The 26,220-nt window shown below is 46.5% G+C and overlaps 1 protein-coding gene and 1 pseudogene across 1 annotated transcript in view; both read left to right on the forward strand.

The window, feature by feature from the left end:
- MAN2A1 (mannosidase alpha class 2A member 1) overlaps positions 1–26,220 on the forward strand; it is a 1,326,430-nt gene that overhangs the window by 865,053 nt on the left and 435,157 nt on the right. The gene's annotated exons all lie outside the window — the stretch shown is intronic.
- LOC147726939 (translation machinery-associated protein 7 pseudogene) lies at positions 9,302–12,822 on the forward strand (annotated as a pseudogene).

Here is a 26,220-nt window from a genome sequence, read left to right on the forward strand (position 1 = left end):
CACGCTTCCAGGAAGATGCGGCGAAGGCTCGCTTCTCCGGCGATGCAATTATTTCAGCTGCGGCGGCGACACGCTTCTTCTCGATGCGTCGCGCTTCCAGCTCCCAGCGACATGCAAATGCCTGGAGTTGAGAATTCCCAGCAAGGAAATTCAGAGGGGAGCTGGAGACGAAGTCTTTTGTGCCTGAGACTTCAGCAGGAGGCAAGCACAGTTCAAGCCCTTGGAGAATATTCTGTAGATGTTGAAAGTCCTTAAAACGTTCCTTCTTCTTTCCTTGGCAATGAAGCAACCACTGCAGGCCAACCCAGCAAACAGCACACTGGCAGAGGGGCAGTAAAACTCCTGCAGCTTCCTTGGTTCTTCTCCTTGGCAAAAGGTTTCTTGTTCCAGAAATGATCTAATTTCTTGGGATCAGTGTCCCAATATTTATACCCCAAAATCCTTTGTTCTCTGAAGGCAGAGAGGCCCCTGCCTAGTCCAAACCAGTTCCTGAGCACTCTGTTTTCTTGATTCTCTTCTTCCTTTCACTGTGCAGGGCAGAAACATCAGCAGGAGGTGGAGCCAGCACAGGGGAGGGAAGATACAGCTCTGGAGCACTTTGGGGACAGTGCAGGGCAGAGACATCAGACAAGCCACAGGAGGTGGAGCCAGCATTGTAGAAGGAAGGGCCAGCCCTATTCAGGTCCCAGGTGCAACTCCTCCCTCCCATCTAGATGCAGATCTCTCTATTCACCACTGGGCTGCCCCAGCCTGTCTCCTAGTATCCCCCAGCCCTGTCACTCACAAACCCCGCAAGGAATACACAACCTAGCAAAGGCAGGCCTGGACAGTTGGGCAAGAAAATACCTACTTTCTAAAAGTGGTATTTTCAAACACAGAACATTAAAACCAACCTTACTAAAAGATGTATTTTATTATTCTGAGTTCAGGCATAATACATTCGAATTTCTACCATGTTCCCTGAGACAGTTAGGATTATAAGAATGTAATAATCTAACTGCCCATTCTATCATATGGAGAACAAATAGCCTTCAATAGTGAAAAACAAAAATGGACATGCTACGCACACCAGAGCATGTCCTACCTTATACTTACAATGCACCCTGCCCTTGGGCCTACCATAGGGGTGTCAAATATGAAGCAAAGGAAAGGTTTAGGGACTGGCAAGTGGGTGCACTTGCCAAGTCGACATGGCAGTTCTAGACTGCACACAGGACTTGCAATGGCAGGCCTGAGACACACTTTACAAGCTGCTTCTCTGGGTTGCACAACCAGTGCTGCAAGCCCACCAGCAGCATTTGATTTACAATCCCTGGGCACACATGGTGCACTGTACTAGGGGCTGACAGGTAAATCAAATTACCCAATCATGGAATCACCAATTAGTACACTAATTTAACATAGGGAGCACTTGCACTGTGGCACTGAATAGCAGGGGCACAGTGCCCAAAGCATATAACCAGCAAAAACATATCAAAACGTTTTCTCTGTGGAGCGGGCTCATCGGGTCCCAGGTGGTAGGCCCAAGCCGGGGGCACCCTGCGCCCAATACTGGTGCGAATATTCAACTTCGGGAACCGCAACGCGATCCTGCAAGCGGCCCGGAAGACCTCGCCGATCCGCATTGATAATGCCAATATTGCAGTCTTCCCGGACTATACTGCGGCAGTCACGGAAGAGCGGCGAGGCTTCCTGGCTGTGAGAAGGCCCTTCGGGACCGGGAGATAAAATACTGCATGCTGTTTCCAACTAAACTGAGAGGGGAGGATGAGAGGAAAGTGTGGTTTTATCACGCCCGATGACGCACAAGCCTGGTTGGATGACTGGCGAAAGGAATCCCGGCAGGGGCGCAACTGTCGTCGTGATCAGCAACGAGGCGGGCAGCAAGACGGCGTGGAGCAAGAATAAACTCAGGTTGCTAGCATGAGTTGAGCTAAGGAAGAGTGACCGACACTGTACCGGTGTGGCGGAGTTTAACTAATTTCCCCCTTGAGGATAGGATTGATGTTGGTAATAGTGAGTGATAGTTTTGTATTACTGGAGACATGAACACATTTACAAATTGCCTTGCTAATTGATCTGCTAAGTTTCTATGTGGGACGCCTGGTCTAAATGCGGTTAACGTACATTTCAAGGACTACTCGTCCGATATTCTTTTTTGAGACAAGGGAGCTGGGTGTCTGACAACGATGGAGTAACAGGTCTCTGTGGAGGGCGGGAGTCGTTTTCTCTCCCCCCATCGTTAAAGAGTGGGGATGGGTACTAGGCGCTCTGCTTTGTTGGGGTGGCGGTCTGTTAAAATTCCGACGAGCAGGGAGGGGTGAGGGAGGCAGAGGGTTCTCTTTGATGTTTTCAACATTTTCATGTTTTATGTTCGGGGCGACAGTTGCAGGATGATGCATGTGGTGCTATTGTATGGGTGCGTGACATGGGAGATGGCTTGGAACAATATGTTATCCATGGTAGAAGACACAAAATAGACAGGTTCAGAAATCCGAGAGTTTGTTTTGATTCACTGTCACAATTCACAAGGGCACACATAATGGCGCAATTGGTTGCTAGCGCAAAAGAGTTATATTATCAGGCTGAGTCGCACAATGCTACAAATGACTTTCCCAAAACATGTCTTCACGAAACCAAAGCGACGTTAAACAGCAGCTGACTCAGCTAGTCCCTGGGACCCCATTGAGCATTTATAAACAACAGTGCAATTCATTAGCTATCTGCAGTGAAACATATGCATAACTAGACGATATCGTCATTGTTTACTATCTTGCCGTGGATCGGCTATGGCAATCCAGCCGGGTTACTACATCCCTCCTGTAAAGAATTACATCAATCGATGCATTATTTAGTTCTGGTCTTCCACCAGATTTTAAACAGCTTCGTCAAAAGACTGATTGTATGCTGGTCAAAAAACGGGACATTTATCTTCTCCAATCTCATTTTAAAATTTCATCACAATGATCCTAACTCTCTCTCCCACCATCCCCCGTGCCCCGGTAGTAGAAATAGAAAACATACTTGATTCATACAATACAGAAGCTTATCCTGAAATGTTGCAGACTAAGTATTTTGGTACATTCAGCTATTCGAAGTTTTTGAAAAACATGAAAAAACAACAGTGTATAATAAATCCATGAAAGATTCCACGTGAGAGCAAGTTGCATAGTATACATTTTTACATTCTTCCAACTGTAGTTCCTCTAGCCCAGGTGTACTGCCATCTCCTCCCCACTGTTTAGGCCTCCAGGAACCTTTGTTTGCATATCCACTATATATCGCGATTCCAATCTCCTACGTTTTTGTATCCTATCCCCTCCCCTCAGATTTTCAGGTACATGGTCTAAGCAAAAATATTGAAGAAGGTTTCTATCGCTCTTGTGCTTAATCACAAAGTGTCGAGCGACCGGATAGGAAAAATCCTTTTTTGCGATTGCTCGCGTGTGCTCAAGGATTCTTAGTTTGACCGGATTAATAGTGCTCCCTATGTAGTTAAGATTGCAGGGACAACGCAAACAGTATATGGCATGGCTAGTATGGCAGGACATAAATTTGTTGATTTTTCTACCTCCCTTACATCCCTTGACCTCATAAGACAACATACGTCTGCTGAAGGCGCAAGCTTTGCACCTTCCACAGGGGAAGAATCCTTTAGCCTCTTTTATCAACCCTGTTTTCCTCACATCTGGATATAATGACTGTGTACAACCTGGTCTAGAAGCGACCTAGCTTTCCTAAAAGTAATCAGAGGAGCGGAAGGAATATCCGAGCCAATGATATTATCAGTCTTTAAGAAATGCCAGTGTTTTTTCATCAAAAATCTGAGCCTATTAGAGTCACGAGAGTACGTGGTTATAAGCCTAAATCTCCCATCATCCTGGTTAGATCTTTCTTTCTTTTTAAACAATGACTCTCTGGGTAATTGTTTGACCCGATGGAGTGCATTTTCAAGGAGATTGGCCTTGTAGCCTCTCGCCAGAAATCTGTTTGTGCTATCTTTGGCTGCCTCCTCAAAGTCATAATCCATCGAGCAGTTGCGTCTAAGTCTAAGAAATTCCCCGTAGGGGATGCTGTTAACTAGACTACGGGGATGACTACTAGACGCATGCAGCGTGCTATTTCCCGCAGTGGGTTTTCAATAGATATAGATTGCTGACTTGATTCTCCCATTGTAAATCTCCACCCTAAGATCCAGGTAGTTAGCTGCCACCAAACTTGCCTGGCCAGTGAAACTTAAGTTGCAGCTGTTATCATTCAATAATCTCATCTAGCTTTCGGCCTCCTCTATGGAACCATTCCAGACCAAAAACAGGTCGTCTATGTATCTATACCAATAAATTTGCATAGCTGGGGGAGAAGCAGTAACCCATCGCCGTGCCAGAGACTTGTCTGAAAATGTTGTCCTGTAAGAGAAAAATATTATTCCTAAGACAAAATTCAATAAGTTCCAATAGCATCTCATTATGCATGGTCAGCTTTAATGGTAGTTTTTAAAGAAAATAATCGACTGCATATAGGCCCTGAGTATGGTCAATGCATGTATAGAGACTGATTATGTCAAGTGTGATTAAACAATATGAGGGTTGCCAGTCCAGCTTCTCAATCTGCTCGATGAAGTCTGTAGTGTCTCTTATATAGGATTTCAGTGAAAGGATTGATTCAAACAAAAAATGGTCTAAAAATCTTGAAAGGTTCTCCGTCAGTCCACCAACTGAGGAAATAATAGGCCGTCCCGGCGGTTTGTCAATGCTCTTATGTATCTTAGGAAGATAATAAAAGGTCGGAAGAATTGGGTTAGTGGTTTTTAAGAACAGATACTCATCCAAATCAAGCATGTGTTTGTCATGCCATTTTTTCAGCAAACTGTATGACTTCTCTATACTTTCATGATACACAATCCTTGAAGATGATTCGTAGCATTCCTTATCTCCGAGTTGTTGCATTGCCTCCTCCACATATTGCTCACGCGAAAGAATTACCACATTACCTCCCTTGTCTGAAGGTTTGCAAATGATAGTGGTATCCTCCGCTAGATTCTTCACTGCCAACCGTTGAGCTTTAGTTAAGTTGTCTGTCTTTTTCTTTGGCAACTTCTCTACCCTGAAAGCCATCAGCTCCCTGATGATCAAATCCGAGAAGGTGTCTATGGCATCTGAGGGCATCTGTGGTAGGAATATGGAAGTTGGTTTCAAACCACTGCTCGGCGCCTGTTGCTCAATCTCAACTCTGGACAGTCTCTGAGTCAATGAGGTGGGGGGTGCGGCACTTTCCATGGAACTTTCTCGTCGTAGATTTTCTAATAGTTCCATTGCTGTTAGATCATTTACATTTAAGAGATCCGTTTCTCTTTGACTCACTTTTAAGAGCTTTATTTCCTTTGGAGTAGGTTTGATCTTATGGTATTTGTGTAATTTCATTTTGCGTATGAATTTGAATATGTCAATTCTCGTTTGGTAAACAATGACGATATCGTCTAGTTATGCATATGTTTGACTGCAGATAGCAAATGAATTGCACTGTTGTTTATAAATGCTCACTTTGATGTAAATATCCTATTTACAAATGGCGCTCACCATTTTGTTACTTGCGCAAGTATCCCTCGTTTGTGTTGACTACCTGTGCTTGGTCTTTTAAAAATGGCGTCGCGCAGCGCGTTAGTGTTTGACACCAAGGAAGGGAGCTTTCCCTAAACGCGTCTGTCTTGGAAATAAAAACTCACTTTTGCTGACATCCCGGGAGTGTTGCTTTTTCTTTTCGGAGGATTTCAAAAGATTGTGGAGCATTTATAAATATCGCGGTACACCACCGCGTTGCAGCACCCGCCTTAAAGAGTGACTCGCTTTTGGTGTCCTGGAGCAGTAATATATATATATGTATATATACTGCACGACCCACCAGAGGGTAATTATTTGACCTGCAAACAAGGACTACGAAGTCCAGCATGCCGTAAAAGACCCACCCACTGAAGGGACACCCACTGAAGGTTAAAATTAACAACGGCAAGCACTGCAGGTTCGTAGCAGATGGTCATCAAATGGCACACCTCTGAGGACGTTGAAGGTCAACGAAACGCGTAAGGACTACCAGATGAAATTAATTGAATAAATAGTGCACGGGAGCCCTTTGCAGTGCGACTCCAATTCTTCAGAGTATGAAGGTACTAGCAGCCCGTCCCGACATTGTCCGGTATGATTTGCTGCCGGCCAGTAGTATAATGTTTTGTAGGATTTCGTTTTGATAGCATTTCTTATCTGTGACAGGCCTGTGAAACGCTCCAATTCACAGTGCACTGCTGATGCACTTAAGAGTGCGCGTTCAGTAGTGTGTGAACTCAAGTTTCCCTACTTTATTTTTCCTTGCAATATTATAAAGCACGAACTCGACAACATGGCATGAGCACAATTTATATTACAGAAGAACACATTCATTTGTGGTAGGCACAGGAAGACAAAGCGATTTGCCTGGGATCACAGGATGTTGAGCTGATGCGGAGATTCGAACGTAGCTCCCCAGCACTAAAGTTCGGAATTCTAGAACTTGTGGCGGGAGGTGTGTCTAAAAGTGTATGTCGGTGCTGGCCATCAATGAGAGAGACCTGTGCATTTTTCAAATAGGTGGTGAAAAAATATGAGTATGTTGCTGGAGATGTGGGCCGCCGTGCCACCAATGTACTTACCAGGGGAGGGTAAACACCCATTATTCCGCAATTTTCTTTCCGCATACCATCACTCCGCATGCTTTCATTACGAAAGTGCCATAACTCCGCAATGCCATTATAACGCATGGCATTACATTTTATATGCTTTTATCACACATACATGTACAACGAAATTCTTTGTAAATGCATGAATGGTAAAAACATGTTTTTTTTTAATGTTTGGATAAGGTAAGTATGGGTATATGGGTATATGTTTTGGGGTACTGAGGTATATGTTTTGGGGTGTTTGGGTATTTTAAGGGTTCAGATATAGTTTAGGGTTATGGGGTACAGGGGTAGTTTTAGGGTTTAGGAATAGGTATGGGTTTTGGGGTACAGGGGTATATTTAGGGTTCAGGGCTAGGTTTGGGTTTTGGGGCATAGGGGTACCTTTAGGGTTCAGGGTAGGTTTGGGTTTTGGAGTACAGGGTTATTTTAAGGGTTTAGGAATAGGTATGAGTTTTGGGGTACAGGGGTATTTTTAGGGTTCAGGGGTAGGTTTGGTGTACAGGGGTATTTTAGAATTCAGGGGTGGGTTTGGGTTTTGGGGTACAGGGTTATTTTTAGGGTTCAGGGCTAGGTTTGGGTTTTAAGGTACAGGGGTATTTTTAGTGTTCAGGGGTAGGTTTGGGGTTTGAGGTACAGGGGTATTTATAGGGTTCAGGGCTAGGTTTGGGTTTTGGGGTACAGGGGTGTTTTTAAGGTTTAGGGATAGGTTTGCGTTTTGGGATACAGGGTATATTTATAGGGGTAAGATGGGTTAGTGTTTAAGGGTGTTGGTATTTTAAGGAGTAGGGGTGGGTTATGATTATGGGGTGCAGGGGTTTTTAAAGGGAGCAGGGTGGGATTAGCATACGATATGAGACATGGCATGAAGGGCGGAACGTACCACACGCCCCCAGCGTTTGTCACACCCTCAGCACAAGCCCACAGCACAACGCAGACACGCCCAAAAAGGACTACTTTGCTGGCACAGTTCTTTTACCTTTTAAATGTATATGGTGGGAGTCTGCATAGCCTATGTCCTGCTGATGAAACTGCCCTTTCCAACGCTGTATTGGGTGTTGTGATTGGTGCTGTGGTTCCTGAGATTACCCGCCTCAAAGGTTTGGGTTCTCTCTTTATTATATTAGTATGGAGAGATATAGATATATATATATATATATATATATATATATCTGCAAATACCTCGCAGCAGCGCTCCTTCCAAAGGAAACTCGAGGCAAGGACCAACTTTCTTTATCAGCATTCTTTATTTAGCCATTAGGTAGTCTGTCATGACGCGTTTCAGCCGTCCCAGCGGCCTTGGTCACATGGCGATACAGATTGCTTTTTGCCCATTTAAAGTGATAACGTGTGGTCACATGTCAGACAATGGTGGACATAGAAAAGATACTAGTATGTATGAATACAATTTACATATGCTTTCTCCTAGTACCAATATTAAAACTTTGAGAATACCTGTATAAATACATAAATGAATCACAATATTGCATAATTAAAAATAAATTTAAACTTATGCATGTACTGTTTCAATTTTAGTGTGCGAAGAGTATTTACCAATTTAATAAAGATTGGTGATAACTGCATAAATGCCTATATAACTCTTCCCGATGGCGTTGAGAAAGAAGTATACCCACTTGTCCATCACAATCTAACAAAAATTATTGTGCATAAAAATGTGTGCTCACCCTAGTGTATTGAAGTATAATACAAGATTATACAAATATTCACTACTGTTGTTATAATAGTAGTGAAAAGAAGGATCCAAAAAACGGAAAATTAATTCTATCAATATGGATCTCTTTTGTAAAAAAAAAGGGGGAAAAAAAACACAAGAAAAAATGAATTCAAGACGTCAAATGTGCCAGCCACAAAAGCTCAAAAAGGAAAAGATTGTGGAGCCTAAACATACATCCGGTTCCATTATATCATTCTTATCTTTTGGCTAAACTATTGCACTTGTATATTTAAAGTGACCTCGTGTCTTATGGAAAAAATTAATTGTAATTCCTTCCTCTAAAGTGACATTGTGCGGTCAAAAAAGTGCAAGTACAAATAAAGTGGCTGGTGCTGGAGGTTATACAGTACTGGGATAAGGGAGGAAGGGAAGTCTAAACCATATTAAAACAGTGCTTAGCTTCCAGTTATCAAAACAAGATAATTTCATACATCATCAATATTGCACATATAAGAATAATCATCACACCATAAAAACAGTCTAAAAGAGAAAGGGAATCGGTAACATGACTAAAATCAGTCGCCATATCAAAAACCAGGATAAAAAACATACTACCCCAATATTTAAGATGACGGCTAAAATCAATCAATTCATATATTTACACACACCTGATATATACACTCAACATATAAATTATACATAGTATAGTACAATATAAATATAAATATGTAAACAAAGTGCATGGTGCGGACCAACTCCTTTTGTTCCTCAGACTGTAGTCATGTCATGGTGTTCGCTATAAGGTGAGGGTGGCATTGTCCCAGAGTGGTCACAGGTATGTGTGGAGGTCCTCCGTGGTGTTAAGACCCCCCGGCCACTTTGAGTTGAACTCCAAAATATATTTGGTTTCCAACCTGCGCATGCATGCCTCCCTATCACCTCCTCTTCTGGTAAGTGCTACAGACTCGATGGCAAAATATTTCAGACACTGAGGCTTACTATTGTGACATGCCTCAAAGTGTCTGGCCACTGGATAGCTTTGGTCTTTATTTACAATGGCGCGTAGATGTTGCAGAATACGCTTGTGTATTTGTAGCTTGCTGCTGCCAATGTATTTAAGCTTACAGTCGCACTCTAAAATATATACACAGTATTCCGTCCTGCAGGTTAAATGCTGTTTTATTTCCCTAGTGGTTTTGGGGATTACTGTTGTATATTTTTTAGTATTGACACCATGTTGGCATGCTTTGCATGCCAAACACTTGTAGAAACCCCTGCTGATCGGTCTCCAGGGCTCCTTGCCTATATAGTCTTGACTGTTTTTAGAGAGAATAGAGCCCATACACAAACCTTTTCGAAAGGTAATTGATGGATTAGGGGGCATCACATCACCAATTGTGGGATCATCCTTTACAAAGTGCCAGTTTCTTCTGACAATACTCCTTAATTCTTTCTCCTGTTTGGAGTATGTCAGGATGAGTCTGACCTCATTGGTATTGTCACTTTCTTTCACTCTCCTAGTCAGCAGATCGCCTCTGTCTTTGATCCTAGATTTCATTATAGCAGTGTTCACTAACTTGGCAGTGTATCCCCTATCTACAAATCTTTCAAAGCTTTCCTGTTGTTTTGCAATCATATCTTCTTGATTGCTGCAAATGCGGCGGATGCGTAGCATCTCGCCATAGGGTATTGACTTGATTAGATGTTGGGGATGAGCACTCGTAGCGTGTAAAAGAGTGTTACCTGCCGTCGGTTTTCTAAAAAGAGTACTGGAAATCACATTGTTACATATAAAAACCTGTACATCTAAAAATGTTACCGATTCCCTGCTTATGTCAGAGGTAAAATGCAAATTAAGATCATTATTATTGATGTCATGTATAAAAGTTAAAACACTTTCTTCGGAACCACGCCACACAATAAATAAGTCATCAATAAACCTGAACCAACAGGTAACATTAGTAGTCCAATAATCTTCAAATTTCCGCTGGAGGACCAGTTCCTCCCACCACCCCATAAAGAGGCAGGCGTAACTGGGGGAGAAACTGGCCCCCATTGCTACACCCTGGACCTGTTGGTACATTTGACCATTAAATATGAAAAAGTTGTTATCGAGGCAGAATTCTAGCATATTCATGAGCATTTTGGTGTGTTGGGCCAGTTCCATAGGTCTGCGGCTAAGATAATACTCACATGCCCGCAGACCATCCTTATGCTTTATACAGGTGTATAGTGAACTGACGTCCAACGTTACCAACAACAAGTCGGGGCTCCATGTAACATCATCCAACTTTCGCAGGAAGTCACTTGTGTCTTGTATATATGACTTTAGGGACTTCATGTGTGGCTGCAAGAAGTAATCAATGTATCTTGAAAGATTTTCCAAAGGGCCCCCACATACTGCGATTATTGGTCTTCCTGGGGGTTTGGAGATATTCTTGTGGACTTTCGGTATGAAATAAATATATGGTGTCAGTGGATGATCTTTTTTGATGAACTTAAACTCATCTCCACTAAGCATACCAAAGCCCTTCCATGCCACCAAGTTCTTAAATAGAGCCTCCAACATCATCCTGTATTTCTGAGGGGTGCTCTTAGAATAACATTGTGGGTCATCTAATTGCCTATGGGCCTCCTCTAGATATTCCGTGGCTGGCCATAAAACAATGTTCCCACCTTTGTCCGAGTTTCGAACAACAACTTCAGCATTTTTCAATTTGATCGACAGTTGGTTTATTTATATATATATATATATGGTGGGAGTCTGCATAGCCTATGTCCTGCTGATGAAACTGCCCTTTCCAACGCTGTATTGGGTGTTGTGATTGGTGCTGTGGTTCCTGAGATTACCCGCCTCAAAGGTTTGGGTTCTCTCTTTATTATATTAGTATGGAGAGATATAGATATATATATATATATATATATATATATATATATATATATATATATATATATATATATATATATATATATATATATATATATATATATATATATATATATATATATACATATATACATACATACATACATACATACATACATACACACACTAAATTTCCCGCCAGAGGGGATTTTAGCAAGGAAGCACGTTTAACTCAGAACAAAGCAGTGGCGGCGAATGCATTTCAGCACAAAGCCTTCATCAGCGCCCTGCACTGCATGGAGTCCTGCTTCGTATTCTCACAATTCTGTTCATCCTTAGATGCTTGCCACGCCCTTGATTCCCCTCCCCCAATGTAGCCAAATGTTCAGCACACCTGTTGATTGTTGTGTGAAATGTCCCAACTACAACTCCCAGAGTACATCATATTCATGTATCCAGGTTGGCGGCACGGGGAGCAGAGAAAACACGTTGATGCGGGCTGGTTTAAGTTCTGCAGGTGAGTGTTTACAGGTATCCCCCATTGGAAGTTCCAAATGTCACGAACACCTCACCCTCGGACTGCTGCCACCGACTGAGATGAAACCACAGTAGAGTAGGGGCCTTCCCTTACGAGAATGATTCCCCCCCGTGGAGATAAAATACCTTGAGTCTCCCAAATCGGCTTCACCCAGCTCGGCGGTCTCCGGACATGTATATATGACTATATATATATATATGTGTCATTCAATGTGACTGTGGTCACGGAGGTGATATGCACAATAGATTATTCCTCTTACTTCATTTTTTAGAGACACCTTCTGCTTTCAGTTTGAAATCACCTCTTTTAGAGGAAAGTAGTTTTCCAGTTCCACAAATGACCTCGGGCATGAGATATCTTTTTTGTCTTTTAATGAGCTATTGATAAATCTTATTGCTGATATATGAGTAGCTATCTTTGTCATTTAGCACCTTCATTTACTTTTGCCTTCAATGGATCTCTGTGAATAAATGTTGGACCATATGACTTAAGAATATGCCGGGACAGCTTTGAAAGAAGTGCTGTCTGATGGCCTTTAGTCACCCAATGTAAGTTATTCAGACAGCTTTGGACTCAGTGCATTCAAGAGGCGAGTAGATTTATTTGGCTACAACAAGGTTAATGTTTACACCCAATAACTTCAACTGCAAATATTTTGCCGCTCTCTGTGCTTTCTGCAGCCTTGTGAAGGGAGAAGAGCTTCGACGGTCCATAGCGCCAAGATTTTTGGCAGAGACGGTGGTAAAAAGAAGCTGTTGAAGCAAGCTAAGAAACAGCTAAATAAGAAACAGGCTAAAGGTGTGAATGAAGAAGATGCCGCTTTCAAACAGAAACAGAAGGAAGAGCAGAAAAAAATGGATGAAATGAAAGCACATGCCTCCCAGAAGAGTCCTCTCACTGGTGGTGGAATCAAGGCGTCTGGCAAAAAATTATATGACACTGGAGAACCTCTCAGATTTTTGTGTTCAAAGCAAATAGCCTCTCGCCCGGGACCTACCTGGGTTGCAACTTGTTCTGTTCCTCGTAAATCTGTCTAAAATCAGATGGTTGTGTTTGTTTGTGCATATAAGATTTTAATGGATACAAGGAGAGGATGTAGCCTTACGGCTAGAGCGGTGGACCTAGCAGCTGGGGAACCAGGTTCGTGTCTTGACAACGACACTCAACATCCTGTGATTCTGAGCAAATCACTTAATCTCCCCGTGCCTAACAAAAATAAATGTGTAACAATACTGGTGCTCATGTAAAGCGCTCTTATACCCGATGTCTCAGGTCTAGTTTGCGCTATATAAAACTCTAAAAAAGAAATATGTACATATATATTCCCAACTCCTCACCACAGGATATGCCGCCTCCTTGCCCGAACAGCGGGTTTGTAGCCGCAAATGAAGACCTCCGTAGTCAGTTCCTCAGTATTTCCACTCCAGCTCGCAGCATAACACCACGACTTGATGACACCTTGTGCTGGCCAAAATAATTTATTTAAGACAGCCCTTCGGACGCGTTTAGCTTGTCCAGCAAGCTTTTTCACCAAAGTTTTACGCAACATAGTGGCCATTTTTAAACGCTGTGCACAAAACGAACAATCACGTGACATTTTTGGACTACACATGGAGTGTCATGGAAAACAGGCTCGTAGTTCGAGAAGCGAGCTCACATGTAGTTATTTACAAATCAATGGCAATCCATAATTATATCTTTTTGTAAGCGGCTGGAATACATTAATACACTTCAAAACGGTATACTTTTGAGGAGTCAACAGAAGTTAGAATTTTACAACATGATTGTTTATGTGCATAACTCCTCCTCTTGTTATCGCAAGTATCCAATTTTTTCCTTACGAAAACTTTATTGATACCACTACTTGCCACCGCCTTCAGCTCTCATTCTACCCCAGTGGGCTGATTAAGCATTCAAAATCTCCATTTTACACCTCAACAATATTCAGATAGTATCTTGCCACAGTGGGCTTGCATATCATCCAATTGTGGGTTGTACCCTTCTTCTAGTAGGCCATTAACCCCATTACCAGTGTTGAAAAAGTGCAAAAATCAACATATTAACATTATACATAAAACTTTAAAATCGAACTTATCTGAGCTGCCTCATTCCATTTTATAAAATTATTGTTAGGCTCATATAATCAGTATTGAAATTTCTTATGAAGTGTGGAAAACCTTACAGGTGTGTACTTAAGTCTTCTTCTACATTCAATCCTGTCGGTGCTCTGGTGTTTAACTCCAGAATGTAACGTGATTCAAGCCGCCTCCGTTTTTTCTCTCTATCCCCACCTCGAATACTCTGTGGGACATTGTCTATAACAAAATAACTTAACCCTGACTCGTCTTTATTATGTTGGAACTCGAAATGGCGCGCTACTGGGTATGTTCTATCAGCATTCCTTATTGCCCTCATGTGCTGTAAGATCCTCATATGAGCAGGATGAATAGTGCTCCCCACGTACTTCAGGCCACATGGACACTGAAGCACGTAGATGGCATACTCTGTTTTGCTCGTGTAACAGCCTCTTATCTTTTTCACTCTTTTTGAAAGGCCAGGGGTATATGTTTGTGTATTTTTCCCTTGCCTACAGGCCTTACATTTCGTGCACTTGACAAACCCTGTTTTTTTCTTGAGCCAGGATGACCCCCTTATTTGCTTGTTTTGAAGGAAGCATATTAGATACTACCATCTGTTTAAAAGATCTGGCTTTTCCTGAATGTCTTCGCTGGTCTTTTATGAACTAGTGGTTGCAGCACTGGATCATTATAAATAAGATGCCAGTGCCTGTTTAAGATGTTTCTCACTTCTTTGTGCTTTCGATTATAGGTGGTGATCATTCTGATTTGGTTATTTGCAGGTTTGTCTTTAACACTTGAATCACTCTTAATAAACAGAATGTCTTCTCTACTTCTCTTTTAAGCTTTAGTGCTAGAGGTACCCCCTTTCCCTGGAGTGTAGTAAGCTCTGACTCCAAACTCTCTTTGTCACTACAGTTACGTATGGCTCTTAGACTCTCCCCATAAGGAATACTCTTTATTAGACTTTGCGGATGAAAGCTAGCTATATATATATATATATATATATATCACTAAAACATTAGGATATCTAATTAAATGATGATCAACATTGCACAGAATTTGTCTGTGAGCTAAAAGGGTATCTATCTCTTAACCTAATTTAGGAGTATCAGAATTAATCTACAACACAGAACAGAAAAGGCTAACTATTTCAGTTGCAGTTTTAGAGCTGAAGACTTGAAAGCAGGAGAGGACTACTCAACAAGACTCCTATCTATCCTTTGCATGCCCTCTCACCCCCCACCCAAATGTCCTTCAACAAGAGAAACTGCTCCAAAATCCTGGTTAGTGCTCAAGACTCAAGTAAGGCGGGGTTGTACTGTTACCTTCCTTAGGTTTACTCTGTCATCAGGCGCAACTGCTTGCTATTGAGTGTGTGTATGGGGGGGTCAAATAGATGGTGGTTCACCTCAAAATTCTTTCAACTACATTGATTCTGACATGCATCTCATTACCGTTTTAAAGTTAAAATGTTTAATGTTGAAACAGTAATTTAATGCGTATAAGTGAATCTGAAAGAAAAAGGTTAGTATTAGATTCCTTACCTTAGAATATCCCCAGGCGTCAGACTGGATCCGGAAATTTTTGCCTAGTAGTACCCTTGCGCGTCGGTAGGCGTCGTCTGCGGGTCGGCGTCGTGGGTGCCGTGATGACGTTGTCGGAGTACTTAGACGCCGCCTCCGCATGCTGACGTCAGTTCTTCTTTTTCCGCTCCAGCAGCGCAGATCCGGAAAAAGTGGTAACTTAGTCACTTTTTGACTAAACTTTTTTGAGATCTTTTTGATTATTCTTCGAGTCTTCGTCTGATCGGTGCCTATAGGGATGCCAGGTTTTAAGCCTTGTGGGGACTGCGACCGACTGATGTCGGTCACCGACCTTCACCGTCGGTGCCTCCACTGTCTCGGCGCCGATCATGAGGACAAGACCTGCTCCGACTGTCGGGCCTTAACCTCGAAGGCTAGGCGGGAGCGGTCCCGCAAGCGGCTCGAGCCCCGGCATTCGGCCGTGAGAGGTCCCGGTCCGGACGGAGGTCGAGGGACCGGTCGCGGGGGGGAGCCATCACAGCTCCGGGAGTCGACATCACTCCTCAGGTTCGAAGTCGTTGTCAGGTAAGCACAAGAAGTCGAAGAGACGTCATCGCTCTTCTGACTCCCCCCGGCGCTCACACGATGCGGCCGGGGGTTCGGGTGACAGCGCCCACGCGGCTCCATCGGAGTCGCGGGCGTCGCGACCTGCCCTATACCCTCCGGTCCCTGGGCAGCAAGCGACTCCGGAGGAGATCGAGCGCTTCCTCATGGCCATGAGGTCCCTCACTCCTCCGGCGGGTTCCGCAGCGCCTTCGGGCCCAGCGGACCCGTCTGGGGGCCCTAGTGGGTCGGGTGCTTTGGCCCGACGACGCCGGAACCTTCGGGCCCGGCACCGCAGGGCCCCACTGGATCCGCTTCTGGATTCGGATCGTCGCCGGTCGACCTGACGACCTTATCGGCGCCGGTTCCACAGGTGTCATCTCCGGCGCCGTCCTCTGGCGGCGCCGTCCCCAATGCCTCCCTCGACCCGGTTCCGGTGCCGGAGCGGCCCGCTCTCGACGCCGCTTGGGGAGTTCTACTTCAATGAGTCGGCCCCGTCCTTTGACAACCCTGATTATCAGGTGATGAGGAATATTGGGAGTAGTCTGAGGACCCTCTGACACGAGAGTCAGTCCCAGGAGGACTGGACAGGTGGACTTGGGGATGCCAGTGGTCTGGACACTTCGCCAGTTACTGGTTTTGTCTCACCTCCTACCGTGGCTTCGGAGGAGGGGGCAACCTTCAGTGTGGTGTTGACGTGGGCAGCCAAAGCCTTGGCCTTGAGCTCCCCGTCGCGGCCGTGAGGACTAACCTCCTCACTGAGGTCCTTAAACCGCAGTCAAGCTCAAATGAGCCTCTGCTGCCATTTAATGAGGCCTTGACTGACGTTCTTTTGGGCACTTTTGGGCGGTGGGATAGCTGTTATATACCGAACTGTATATAATTGCTCCTTTAGGGAAGAAGCAATCTGGGGTTGCGAATGCGCACGATTTAAGATCTCTATATGCCCTCAATTTGCCCTTTCTGGGCTCTATATCTACCGACCGCCTGGTCCCTCTGCTAGGTTCATTGAGGAACTCCTAGAAATATCCCACAGTCTGGTAGTCTCCTCTCCTAACTTCACCATATTGGGTGATCTTAATCTCCATTTTGATTCCACTACTGACTCCATCATTAAAAACCTGTTGGCTGATCTTACGGCCCTTCAGCTAAACTCTCTCGTCCTCTCCTCCACTCACACGGCTGGGCATATACTAGACCCTGTTTTTACCAACATCTTAGAAGCTACGGCCAACCCCCCTGAACCCATGGGCTGGACCGATCACTTCCTGATCAGACTCATCCTTACGGCGAAAAAAACGCCCACTAAACCTACTACTAATCCCTGCTACAAAAGGCCTTGGCATAAACTCTCTTCTGAGGACCTAATTAAAAACCTAGGACAATTCCACCCCCCTGACGAGGACGGTGACATTAATACAGCCTATGCTGCGTTCCACGACTGGATCGTCACAGGGCTTGACACCCTAATCCCGGCTGCATGGACCAAAACCCGCAGCTCCCCTACTAACCCATGGTATAATGAGACGCTCAAAACCATGCGGAAGGAATGCAAAAAAGCTGAACGCGAATGGAGAAAAAACTATCTAGATAGCGATAAAGTCCTTTACCTATCAAAACTACGATTGTACCACAAAGCGATCCGCGCCACCCGCGCCTCCTTTTATGCAAAGGAAATCAAACTAAGCTCTAACCCTACTAAAACGATCTTCAAACTCGTTCAAAACCTTCAAAATGCTTCCAACCCAGTCTCCTGTATCACCTCTTCGACACAGTGCGAAGACCTCGCCACCTTTTTCATTGAAAAAGTGAGGAAGATCTACGTCACTTTCCCACAAGATGAGCCTGCCTCATTTAACACTATCAACCCTGCGGTTGGCATGTCTAGACTGTCAAGAATACCTGACATATCCCTCGACGACCTTGCTACACTGTGCAGACAGGTTAAGTCTGGCTCCCCCACGGATCCCATGAGACCAGCTAAATTCTTGGATTCTCTTCATTTCTTTCTCCCTCCCCTTGCCAGCCTACTCAATCTTTCTTTTTCCTCAGCGGTGGTTCCCACTTGCTGGAAATTAGCATGGGTCTCCCCTATCATAAAAAAGCCCACACTGGATCCCACAAAGCCAGAAAACTTCAGACCCATCTCGCTGCTCCCATGGGCATCTAAACTAGCAGAAGCCCATGTGAATAAAATACTATCCCAACACATGGTGCAAAATAACGTCCTGGATCCATCCCAAAATGGCTTCAGGCCAGGTCACAGCACCGAGTCTGCCCTGCTGACCACCACAGAACACCTCCGGGGCGTTCTGGACGCCGGTCAAAGTGCCGCGCTGATCCTGCTGGATCTCAGCGCGGCCTTTGATACGGTCTCACACAACATCCTGCTGAAGCGACTTGAGTCCATAGGGATCGAGGAGCTTGCCCTCGAGTGGTTCCGGTCCTTCCTGAAGGACAGGTCCTTTCGGGTTTCAGCCCCACCATTCATCTCCCAACCCCACTCCATCGAACAGGGTGTCCCTCAGGGCTCGGCGCTAAGCCCATCCCTTTTTAACCTTTACGTCCAGCCTCTCGCAGTAGTGGCAAAAGAGTGGGACCTCACGCTGGTGTCGTACGCCGACGACACACAGCTGGTCATCACTCTTTCTGAGGGCCCATCTACTTCAGCTACTAAATTCAGGGATGGCTTAGCGGCAGTTGCGCAGTGGATGACACGCAACTGCCTTCAACTGAACGCTGGGAAAACTGAGGTACTCCTCCTCGGCAAAAACCCCGGTCACTGGAGCGATCATTGGTGGCCTTCTCTGCTTGGCCCCACTCCCGTCCCAAAAAATGTGGTGAAGAACCTAGGCGTCTGGCTAGACTCCTCACTCAACTACCAATCCCACACAAAAAAAAGTGGCAGCTACGTGTGTGGGCTTATTGAGAAGTCTCAGTCCAATACTTGGTTTCTTCGACTCCAGAACTCGCCAACTTATCATTCAATCAATTTTCCTTGCGCGGCTGGACTATGCCAACGTCCTATTCTTAGGGGCGAATAAAGCAGAACTAGCTCGCCTGCAACAAATTCAGAACTCGGCCGCCAGGGCTGTGGTTGGCCTTCCGCGCAGATGCTCTGCCAGAGCCACCATCAGGAAATTACACTGGCTGCCAATTGAATCCCGCATTCAATTCAAAACTCTCACCACAGCATTCAAAATTCTTAAGTCAGACGGTCCTAAACTCCTGCGTCCGCTCCTAGTACCCTACACCTCCCAGCGCACCCTGCGCTCGCTGGGTCAGCACCTAGTGACGGTTCCTCGAACCAAGCTTTGCAGAATGGGCGGCCGCTCTTTCAAGGTTTTAGGGGCAAAACTTTGGAACTCCCTGCCTCTGCATATCCGCACCCTGACCAACCTGACTACCTTTCGAAAGGAACTAAAAACCCACCTTTTCTCCATCATCTAAATTCTTCTGTGACTTTCCCTCTCCCCTCAGGTACTGTTTAGGTTCAGCGCCGGGACGCTCCGTTGCTGGGGCAGCTGTTTGCGCTTCAACAAATTGTTAACATTAACATTAACATTAACACTTGGTCCAGGCCAGCCTGTAGATAGAAACGTGGCCAGACGCCACCGCGCGGCCCCGGGCGACCCTTGTTTCCTGTCCACCCACCCCATCCCAGAGAGTCTGGTCATCCAGGCATCTAATTCTCAGACCTCATTCCCGTCGGCTCCGCCTGATCGGGAATCCAAGAGGTATGAGAATTATGGAAAGAAAATATTCTCCTCCCTTAGTTTGGGACTGCGGTCTTCCAACACCGCATGCCTCTTGGGCCGTTACACCCACTCCCTGTGGAACACGGTCGCGGACGTGCTGCCACAATGCCCGGCGGAGGTCAAGGCTAAACTCGCCCAAGCCCTTGCGGAGGGTCGAGATGCGGCACGTTTCTCCATCCGGTGTGGGCTGGATACCACCGACTCACTAGGCAGAGCGATGGCAACGACGGTGGCGATTCGTCGCCACCCCTGGTTGAAGTCGGCCAACTTTTCAGCGGATGTCCAGAATACCCTCGTGGACATGCCGTTTGATGGCCGTCGCCTCTTTGGCGACAAGGCAGACCATGCGCTTGAGCGCTTTAAGGACTCCAGGGCTACGGCCAAGTCCTTGGGCCTCTCGGCCCTGCGCCAGCAAACTGGTGACTCGCTCCTTTCGTGGCCAAGGAAGGGGCGCCCCCACACGTGCTGCCAGCCACGTACCGCAGACTATCATCCAACGCGGTGGCGGCCGTGGAAATCGCCGTGGAGGCAGTCGGGGACAACGGCGAGGCCTGTCCACACCTTTCCCCGCAGCATCCACCTCAAAACCCTCCTAGTCTGTGCTTTCAGGCCCATGTGACGCCAGTGGGGGACAGGGTTCGCCATCTCCACTCCCACTGGCGCACTGTCACATCGGACAGGTGGGTACTGCAAATCGTCCGAAGGGGCTACTCCCTCCCCTTCGAGACGACCCCCTCAAGGCATGCCACCGCAATACCACCGCGTTTTGGGGATCATATGCGGCTTCTGCAGGAGGAAGTTACGGCCCTCTTGGTCAAGGGGGCCATCGAGCGCGTTCCTGGGCCAGAAGTAGGGTGTGGTTGCTACTCCCACTACTTTCTGATGCCCAAGAAGGGCAAAGGGGGCCTACGCTCTATTTTGGACCTACGGAACGTCAACGGCTTCCTCTGAAAGGAGAAGTTCAAAATGCTGACTCTGGCACAGGTCTTAGCTGCCCTGGACCCAGGAGTGTGGATTGTAGCGTTGGACTTGCAGGACGCTTATTTCCACATCCCCGTCCTGCCGGCCCGCCGGCGCTACCTGCGGTTCACGGTAGGCCACGAGCACTTTCAGTTTACCTTGCTCCCCTTCGGCCTTACCAGCGCCCCACGGGTGTTCACGAAAGTGATGGCGGTGGTCGCAGCTCTTCTGCGCAGGTTAGGGGTTTCAGTCTTCCCCCTACCTCGACGACTGGTTGTTGAAGGCGGGCTCGCCCCAGACAGTCGTCAGCCACCCCGAGACGACGGCAGACTTCCTGCACCAACTGGGGTTATCCATCAATGTGCCGAAGTCACACCTGTGCCCCTCCCAGAAGCTCCTCTTCATCGGAGCGGTTCTCGACTCAGCGAAGTTTCAGGTTTACCCCCCCCCCCCGAACAGCGGGTTCGGGATATACAGGCTATGATTTCGATCTTTCAGCCGTTATCCGGAGTCTCGGTCAGGTTGACGCTGCGGCTTCTGGGGCTGATGGCCTCCTGCATCCTCCTGGTGCATCACGCCCGTTGGCGGATGCGGGCTCTGCAGTGGGACCTGAAGTTTCAGTGAGCCCAGCATCAGGGCAACCTGTCCGACCATGTCCTGATCTCGGAGGGCACTGTGAGACAGCTGCAGTGGTGGCTCATGGACCGCGATTGGGTCAGCAGCAGATCCCTCTCCCTTCCCCAACCGGAGCACGTAGTTGTGACGGACGCGTCCCTCCAGGGCTGGGGAGGCCACATGGGAGAGGCGGAGATCAGAGGCCTCTGTTCTCCGGCGGAGTCCCGGCTCCATATCAACCTTTTGGAGCTGCGTGTGATTCGTCGAGCACTGAAGGCATTCCTCCCCTCTGTCCGGGGGAGTGTAGTGCAGGTGTTCACGGACAACACCACTGCCATGTGGTACTGCAACAAACAGGGTGGGGTGGGGTCGTGGACCCTATGCCAGGAGGCTCTGCGCCGCTGGCAGTGGCTGGAACATCAGGGCGTGTCCCTGGTGGTTCAACACCTGGCAGGTTCTCTGAACGCCAGGGTGGACGAACTCAGTCGCCTGTGCATGATGGATCACGAATGGCGTCTGAACTCGGACGTGGCGCAAGGTCTCTTTCTGCGGTGGGGATAGCCTTGGTTAGATTTATTCGCCACCGAAGAGAACCCGCAATGTCATCAGTTCTGCACGTTGGAATTTCCAAGGCGATTCAGAAAAGGGGGTGGTGATGGACGAGTATCTGAATTAAGCAGAACACTCGTACCCAGTCAACAGATCAGGGCTTGATCCATCACCGTTTTTTAGCTCACTGCACCATCCCAGCTCAGAACCTGGCTACATGCAAATTAGTCTGTCCCTGGCCCAGTGCATCATGGGAACAGGGCAGACCAAACTACCAAGCCAATTCTTTTACTGGGAAGGAAACAAGCTTCCGGGGACCGGTTTCTGGCATTACAGCCGTCTTCGGCCCGGCTTGCTTGAATCCTGATGGTGCAATGAGCAAGGGACTCATGTCTGAGCATACCCTTCCACGCTTATGGTGGACAAAACAATTCAGAAAAGGGGGTGGTGATGGACGAGTATCTGAATTAAGCAGAACACTCGTACCCAGTCAACAGATCAGGGCTTGATCCATCACCGTTTTTTAGCTCACTGCACCATCCCAGCTCAGAACCTGGCTACATGCAAATTAGTCTGTCCCTGGCCCAGTGCATCATGGGAACAGGGCAGACCAAACTACCAAGCCAATTCTTTTACTGGGAAGGAAACAAGCTTCCGGGGACCAGTTTCTGGCATTACAGCCGTCTTCGGCCCGGCTTGCTTGAATCCTGATGGTGCAATGACAAAGGGACTCATGTCTGAGCATACCCTTCCACGCTTATGGTGGGCAAAACGATTCAGAAAAGGGGGTGGTGATGGACGAGTATCTGAATTAAGCAGAACACTCGTACCCAGTCAACAGATCAGGGCTTGATCCATCACCGTTTTTTAACTCACTGCACCATCCCAGCTCAGAACCTGGCTATATGCAAATTAGTCTGTCCCTGGCCCAGTGCATCATGGGAACAGGGCAGACAGATGTGAGTCCCTTGCTCACTGCACCATCAGGATTCAAGCAAGCCGGGCCGAAGACGGCTGTAATACCAGAAACCGGTCCCCGGAAGCTTGTTTCCTTTCAAGTTAAAGAATTGGCTTGGTAGTTTGGTCTGCCCTGTTCCCATGATGCACTGGGCCAGGGACAGACTAATTTCTGAGCTGGGATGGTGCAGTGAGCTAAAAAACGGTGATGGATCAAGCCCTGATCTGTTGACTGGGTAGGAGTGTTCTGTTTAATTCAGATACTCTGTCCATCACCACCCCCCTTTTCTGAATAGTTTTGTCCACCACGAAGATACTGGTATCCCGAGCTACTCAGTATGTCAGTTGATCCCCCGGTTCGTCTGCCTCTTCAAGAGGACCTTCTGTCGCAGCAACATGGGACGGTCCTCCACCCTAACCTGTCCAGTCTCCACCTCAATGCTTGGAGATTGAGCGGCGACAGTTGAGGCCATTTGACTTGCCTCCTGAAGTCTGTAATATCATTCTGGCAGCCAGGCGTCCCTCCACTAAGTCGGTATACGCCTGCAGGTGGAACAGATTTGTGGCATGGTACACAGCAAAGGCTGTGGATCCTCTCTCTGCCCCTCTTTCTGAGGTTCTTCCCTTCCTTCTTTCTCTCGCCCAGCAGGGCTCTGCTCTGGGCACTATCAAGGGCTACCTTTCTGCCCTTTCGGCCTTTCTGAGGCTGCCTGATCAACCATCTTTGTTAAAGTCCCCTATTGTAACTCGCTTTCTGAAAGGCATCACACACACGTTTCCACCTGTTCCCTTTGTGATGCCTCAGTGGGACTTGAACCTGGTTCTTACTTATCTGATGTTTGCTCCCTTTGAGCCACAACTGTCCTATCCACCTTCTTACTTTGAAGACTGCTTTCCTGGTTGCCATCACCTCTGCCAGGAGAGTGAGTGAGCTCCAGGCTCTTTACTCTAAACCTCCTTTCCTTTCTGTCAATCCGGACAAAGTTGTGTTGCGGACTAGGCCCTCTTTCCTGCCCAAGGTTGTGACTGCCTTCCACATCGGGCAGTCTATCACCTTGCCCACCTTCTTTCCGCGCTCTCATTCTATTTGGATCGCATACTCCAGTTCCGGGTGGATATCAACTCTTTGTTGGTTACGTGGGCGCTAAGAAGGGACGGGCGGTACACAAGCGGACCATCTCTGTGGGTCGTCTTGTGTATCAAGGCTTGTTACTCCTTGGCAAGGAAGGCTCCTCCTGTTGGGCTGCGGGCCCATTCCACTCTGGCCATGACAGCTACCACTGCCCTGGGCCGGGGTGTCCCCTTGCAGGACATTTGTCAGGCAGCTACGCGGGCATCGTTGCACACGTTTGCAAGGCACTACTGCCTGGACAGCCAAGTCCGGAGGGATGGCTTCTTTGGCCGTTCCATCCTCCAGGACTTTCTGGTGAGATTATTGGTTCGCAGACCCACCACCGAGGTTGGTATTGCTGGGGTATCTATTCTAAGGTGAGGAATCTAATACTAGCCTGTTTCTTTCAGATGAACAAGTTACTTACCTTCGGTAACGATATATCTGTAAGAAACAGTAGTTAGTATTAGATTCCTTACCGCCCCACCCATCCTCCCCGTTCTGCGAACCAATATCTAGGGTTAAGGTCATCCCCTTTCAGGGCCCTAGTTTCAATGGCACCCGTGTTGGTTTTTTTACATGGCTCTGCGTTTTTGGCACGGAAAAGCTGTGTCTAAGAACTGACGTCAGCACGCGGAGGCGGCGTCTAAGTACTCCGACGTCATCACGGCGCCGACGACGGACGCGGAGCCGCAGACGACGCCTACCAACGCGCAAGGGTACTGCTACGCAAAAATTTCCGAATCCAGTCTGACGCCTGGGGATATTCTAAGGTAAGGAATCTAATACTAACTACTGTTTCTTTCAGATATATTGTTACCAAAGGTAAGTAACTTGTTCTTTATGGCATATATGCGCACACATAAAATACATTCAAAAATGGAAATAAAAGTCACTTACCTTGCTGCAAGTCCTCTCCAGTCCCGGAGCTCAAGGCTAATGGTTAGTTTAGTGTTATTGGTTACTGTTAGACATTGGGATTAGTCTTGTGCGCCCAAAGCAAATCATTCCGTGCAGTCTTTTCAGCTTTTTCCTGCAGAAGTAAAGTAATAGTGGTTGTCTTTAATCATTAGTGGTAGAAGATCAAGCACATGGTTGGTGGGAATAATACAGGAGTTAGAAGACATTTGGTATCGTCAGGTTGCATATGTATCACTTTTAGCGGAAGGAAGAAAGATTGTGATTGAGTAAATGAGCTTTGGGAAATTTGCTGAAATAGAGAATAGTCAAACGTGCATGTGCATCCAGTTTGAGGATGCAAGAATGTAGAAAGAAAAATTATTTACTTATAAAGACTATGCTATATTGGGACATATTTAATAGGTACTAGAATCCGGTAAACCATCTCTGTTACTGCCAGACCACCCATCCAGCTAACTCAGTTGATCAGTTCAAGGGTTGAAAGTGAAAAATAATGGCTGGAAGTATACGTTTAGAAAATACATGGGAAATAGTGCACATGTTGAGAGAGATTGTTTGGTGTTCATCCTCAGATTTGACTCAGAGTATTAATTATACAGCAGAGTGGGATACATTTAAATGCCTCTATTTAGCATTGACATTGAGGCACAGGGTCAAGACTGATTTGCATATAGCGGGTCTGAACAGAAGTGGCGAAGTGAGCTAAAGAATGATGATGGATTCAACCCAGATCTGTGACTGGGGGTGAATATTTGAAGAGTTTCAGCAGTCCGTCCATCATCTCCTTGTGTTTGCTTTGCCCACACAATTATGGCATCAAACCCCAAGGATTCGTAAAAGAAAATGCAAAAGTTGCAAGTAAATCTTAAATAATAAAGGTAATAAACAATCCCAATGAGTCAATAGTATTGTTAATTGCAGCGCCCGTGTGCGCTGCAATTAACATGAATAATATTTCAAAGGCCCACAATCAGCCACACAGCTGCGCACTATTAAGAAAAGAATTGCAGAAAGTCAACAAGCATGACGTGTCTTTTCAGAATCCTGAAAGCACACTTCGTGCTTTAGATTTGCTTCATTCATTTTCCTAACAGTGCAAGGCTGATGTGGGCCTTTTAGATAGTATTCATGTTAATTGCAGTGCACACGAGCGCTGCAATTAACATGAATGCTATTTCAAAGGCCCACAATCAGCCCCACGGCGGCGCACTATTAGGAAAATGAATGTAGCAAGTGAATGCGAGCCCCCAAAGGCTTAATGGAAAAACTTACCTGCCTCTCCCTCGTGTCACCGTTGTCTCTTCCTCTGCCTCCCGGCCGCAACCAGGATATGACAGTTTTTTGCTCCACTCGCATT

The sequence above is a fragment of the Lissotriton vulgaris genome, chromosome 3_1, assembly GCF_964263255.1.
Source record: "Lissotriton vulgaris chromosome 3_1, aLisVul1.2, whole genome shotgun sequence".
NCBI lineage: Eukaryota > Metazoa > Chordata > Amphibia > Caudata > Salamandridae > Lissotriton > Lissotriton vulgaris.